We start from the raw sequence: 5,725 nt of genomic DNA, 5'->3' as shown, positions 1-5,725 counted from the left end.
CCACGTCGGCGTTCCATTGAAGCCGACCATCGGGCCGTTGGATTGCTCCAAGTCATCAGGATGAAGGCCCAGTTCCTTGTAACATCTAACATACATGATGTCGCAAGAGCTGCCTTGATCAATCAAGATGCGTTTCACTTGGCACTCCCCAACCTGGAGGGATACTACCAAGGCATCATTATGTGGATGCTGGACCATCTTTAGGTCGGCTTCAGTAAAATCTATCGTCAGTCCCTGGCATTCTTCAGGCCGAGGTCTTTTGTGTCCGACCTGGTTTATGTGCTGTAGGTGTTTTACCCTCTGAGTCTCCCCTCGTATGTCGTTTTCATTCACTTTTGAGTGAATTACATTAACCACCCGTGGTCCTCCTAACTGTGGTTGCTGAGCTGGGGGAGGCGGAGCTACTGGTGCTTGAGGCAATCTTGCCTGTTCTTCTCTAGTCCTGGCCTCATCAACAAGGTCCCTCAGATGTCCTTACCTTACCAAGTCTTCTAAGTGTGCTTTTAGGGCTCTGTAGCCCTGAGTTGGGTGCCCTTCTTCATTGTGGTAAGCACAACGCCTACCGACGTTTCTTCCCATAAATTCCCCTGGTGTTCTTGTCGGTCCTCTGAAATAGGGTTGGTTTCGTATTTGATCCAAGACTTTGTGGATCGGGACTCAGAATATAGTCGTTACTGCCTGTTTAGCCCACAATTCTGTTTCTTGTTTGGTCGGTCCATTGTTGCCTCAGCTTCGCTTCGGCGAGCCGTTCCCTTTTTCCTGCTTTGTCTCTTTGTTTCCTGACGCATCCTCCTCAGCTCTGGCGTACTTCTCGATTCTCGCCATGAGTTCTTCCATGCTTTTTGGCAATGTTTTTGCCAAAGACTTCCGTAGTGGGCAGTAATCTTTTAGGCCGTTCTTGAAAGACACGACTGCCACCTCTTGGTTGCATTCGGGTATTCGATTGAATACCTCGTAGTACCTTTTTGCGTAGGCCCTAAGGCCTTCATCCTTGGTGATTTTTAAAGCCATCAGTGCGTCGACCCTCAAGGGTTGTAGTTTATTTGTCACAAACCTGGCCACAAACATCTCGGCCAGGCCTTCCCAAGTCTTTATGCTTCTCTTCGGTAGTTTATGGAACCAATCTGATGCAATTTTCCCGAAAGGACGAGGGGAATACTTTGCAGAGCAACGACTCGTTCCTACTATATAGTGCCATTGAATTCAGGTATAGCCCAACGTGGAAGTTGGGATCTGACTTACCATCATATATTTGGAACCTCGGCATACTGAATCTCTTTGGTGCTTCAAATTTGTCCAGTTCCACCGAGAATGGTGTCTTCGGCTTAACCGGGGAAGTTACCTCGGCTTCAGCATTTTGTTGCTTCCTCTTGAGGTAATCTCTCAAGTCTTCTTTACTCTTCCCTGGAGCTCGGTTATCTCTGGACTTCAAACTATTCAGCACATTACTTTCGGCCTCGTGGTGGGCTCGTTTTGATCTCTCTCCATGTGTTGTGTCAAAGCAGAACGCTTGCCTTTGAACATGCCGATGTTCTTTGGGCTCTGAATCCTTCGTGTGATACGTTCTTCGGGACTCTTCTCGTCTCGGCTCCTCTCGTCCGCCTTCCCTGGAAGGTTGGTGAGAGTGCCTTCCGCTTCTGGTGTGCTGAGGGACTTCGGGGATTGTTCTTTTTCCTCCCTTCTGGGTATTAGTTGCTGGCATCGGCGTATCCTGCAATGGGTATGGTGGCTGCATGACATTGTTTTGCATCATGAAGTTGACCACTGACTGTAGGTTTGCCAACTTGTTTGCCAAGTCTTTTACTTCCTCATCCCTCCGTAGGCACCTATCCCTCCATACCTGAAGGTTATCTTCGTTATAGTACTTGCTTTGGTCTGTCCTCTTCGAAGTGTCGCCCTCCTGGCCGACGTCATTCTCTCCGTGGCCCTGGTCATGAGTTTCTGCATTGTGGTTGTCTCCTTCAACGTCAAGGTCAATTGGTCTGCCACTCCCAGCAGGAGTGTCGCCCCCAATGTTTTCCTTCTGTCCGTTACTGGCCATCTATTCTTCTAAGTTTCCCACAGACGGCGCCAAATTGTGTGAGTGATTTTCTGATCACATTGCCCGTTTAGTAATCAGCTAGAGAGCACTAGCAGAATAGATGGCTTCAGCTAACCTGTAACAGAAAGATAAGGCTCCGGCGGTGGCTCTTCCATCCGGGGGCACTCCGACGATCAAGTCAGTATATCTCTCAAAGATAATCAAGTACTAAACTCACTATTCAAAGCATAAATTTTGCGTACCTTAGACCCACGGGGGTGCCTCTCTTTTATAGTTCACTTAATCCTAGTCCCATTAGAAGCCTGACTTCTATGGACTCCAACTCAGTACTTACTTTGGACTCCTTAAGAGATAAAGATAAACTCCCTATGAGATTTATTCTCATCTTGACTAAGTCTCTTCTTCATTCTAGGACTCTTGTCCCTTATCCGTTTATCTCGGATTCCGATATCTTCAGAGATAACCTCGGCCTTGCTGAGATAACCTCGGAGTCACAACCAGGACACGTGGCACCTCGGCTGACATGTCGGCGTCACCTTGCCACGTGTTGGTATTCAGAAAATACATCTCCACAGTAGGTTAAAAACTATGGGTTAAAATCTTGACCACATGTGTTCTAAGAGTAATATTCTCTTCTGAGATTTGGAATACAATATTAAATGATGAAAATTATTATTAGATATTTAAATTTAAAATTATTATTTTTATATATATCTAGAGGTCTAATTGATATTTTGTAGATAGTTGGAAAGGGCAACATGAAGTTGGAGTATCATGTCAACAACTTCTGTTTAATTATAGAAGGTAGTTAACTTTTGTGCAGCCCGTGAGACTCATTTCAGGTCTTATTTTAATGATATGAATTGTTCAAATCTTAGGAAATATCGATAAGAATATACCTGTAAAAAATTAAGTTAATCGGATATGAATAACCACAGGTACAAAAAATTCGAGAAATGAAAATAGAAAATGCGAGGAAGGGTAATGGAACTTACCAGTGGCAGATGCGAGGGTGGATGCAACCTCGAGAGCCTGATTGTAGCCTGCGGAAGGAACTGAAGCGGAGGGTGAAGCACAAAGACAGTAATGGCAGAAGAGGTTAGAGGATTCTGGGAGCTAGGGCTTTTGACTCGAGAAGAAGGATAGTGAAGAGTTCGAATGACTCTTGGGTTGTGCATAAAGAGGGGGGAAAAAGGCCAAAACGGCTGCGCCGTTTGAATTCCAACGCGTGCAAGACAGCTGGTTGTACGGTCCAATGGCGTGAGGCCACGTGGCACTGAGAATGCGGCTGTCAGTACGGCTGTACGACCATTGATAAGACTGCTGAAGTAATTACCGATCAAATAGGATTGTTCGGCGACGCCGTTTGACCCCAATCATGCTTGGTTCAGAAATGATTCGATCATGCTCGGCTTGCTCGGTTTGGAAATGATGCAATCATGCTCGGCTTGGAAGTGATGCCGTCACGTTCAGCTCAGAAATAGAGCAAATCACGGACCGTTAGCTCGGTCACTGGGGTAATCCCAATCACGATTAGCTCGGATGGGATTAAAGGGCAATTGAGAGGGGAGATTTGCACCGTTAGTACGGCCGAGCTACTATAGTGCCGGTCGTGACAAACTTCATGGCGCCGTGCTATTTCCTCTATTGAGACGGCCGGTGGATCTGTTTTGCTCGGTCAAGGAGATCGGCAGAGCATGCGTGAACTACGCCTAGCCGAGCTGTGACTTGTAGATATTTGGCAGGGCACGCAGTCGAGTGGCGAGACTGGGCTACGAGTAGCTCGGGCTAAATCGAGGACGAGGTGAAGGCCGGTATGCCTTTGAATGGTTAGCCGAGATGGACAGATTCCAGATAACCTCGGATGAAGGTAGAACGGATGGAGGCCGGCATGCCTCGGAACTGGTAAGCCACAATAAACCGGTCAATATCAGCCCGGTCATGAGCATCACCCCTTGGCCCCTTTGCCAAAGGGGCAGGCCGGCGACACATAGCTCGGTTGCGTGCATGTGGTGACAATTCTCCACAAGGGCTAGGCCGGTTGTGGTACTCCGGTTAGGTGTGCCACCTGGGCCAATGGCGTGAGGGAGAGGACATTTGCTCCACGCACGCATCAATACCGTTGGACAGTTCTACGTGTACTGGTGGGAGGACTAAGCCTTTACACGCATAAGGTGGTGAGAGACGAGCACTGTCACCTGTCTAGGGAAGGACAGCAGAGGTAGTGCGCGCACAATCTTGAGGCTGCATGGCCAGCCTAGAAATAGAAGGAAAGAGGAACGGTAGAGGTATGCAAAATTCACTCTATCACTAACACTCTCTCTCTCTCTGATAGCCTTCTTCTTCCTCTAGTGGTCTGACTTGATCGTCAGAGGGTCTATCCAGCACACCACCGCCGGGCAGCTCACCATTTCTGTGTTGCAGAGATAGACGCCGTCACGAGAAGCTTGACGTCCAAGGAGTACGGAAAGCAGAGGATATTTCGCCCCCGTACACATTATTACAACAGACAATGTCTACCAAACAATAACACAAAAGTCAAATAAAAGAATAACGTCGAACAAAGAAATAGAGAGATTGATGAGAGAAAATACAGAAATATACATATATATATATATAGAGAGAGAGAGAGAGGGGGATGAAAGAGAAAAAAACCGGTGAGTGGAGTTGATGGCGGTGAGGTAATAAAGGTGCGAACAGTGATTCGAACAACAAACAATAGTTCAAATCTCAATGGTGGTTACAAACAATGGCAACATAGTTCACATTTATTTGATTGCTGCAAATGATGACGACTGTTTTGAATCTTGAGAATAAGTGGCATAGTTGGATGTTGTTGAAGGCAGCGACACTAAGGGAGATGGATGTAGTTGCTGCTGGCGATGTTGGGAGGAGATGGATATTGTTGGAGATTTTCTAAAAACTTGAAAACTTTATTTGTATTTATTTATTATTTTATTATATTATTTGTATTTATTTATGTGTTTCTTTTAATAGTCATATTTGTTTGAATTTTAAACTTATATTTGATTTTAAAAGAAATGGGCGTGTATGTTCCTAACAGACACCAAAGAGCTTATTTATACAAGACTCTTAACTCTGGTAAAAAAGAAGAAGCATATTTTGATTTATTTCTCTTTCATCTTTTTTATATTTTCTATACTTTATATTTTTGGACAATTGATACATACTTGGCAAATTCATCTGGTGCAACTTTGTATTGTGTCAGATCCCCGTGAATTTTGGGTTATATCTTGGAGTCGTTTGTGATCGTTAAAACTTGCGCGGAGGGAATACATAAAGACTTTAAGACAACGTCTTTGATGTCACAATTACACAAGCTATTTTTTAAATCTTTTTCTTTATCTTCTTGTTATTCTGTTATATATATATATATAGTTTTATCAAATTGTAAAATTGATTTAGAACAATTATTATTCAATTCCCACAACAATCTAAAGTCATTAATTGTTTTCTAAACTTAGTTTTTGTACGAATTGCAATTGATATTTAGATTTTGTTTTGTTACTTTACAAATTGGGTTCTCAAATTGAGGGTTCTTTGTTTTGTACGAATTGTAATTGGAATGCTATAGGTATGTAATTGGGTTGTATGTAATATTTGTACGAATTGTAATTGGGTTCTTTGTGCTGTTGAAATGCTATATGTTATAATTGAGAGGGT

This window comes from Camellia sinensis, chromosome 9 (assembly GCF_055761805.1).
Source record: "Camellia sinensis isolate YWXY chromosome 9, ASM5576180v1, whole genome shotgun sequence".
Lineage (NCBI taxonomy): Eukaryota > Viridiplantae > Streptophyta > Magnoliopsida > Ericales > Theaceae > Camellia > Camellia sinensis.
This window is presented reverse-complemented; position numbering follows the sequence as displayed.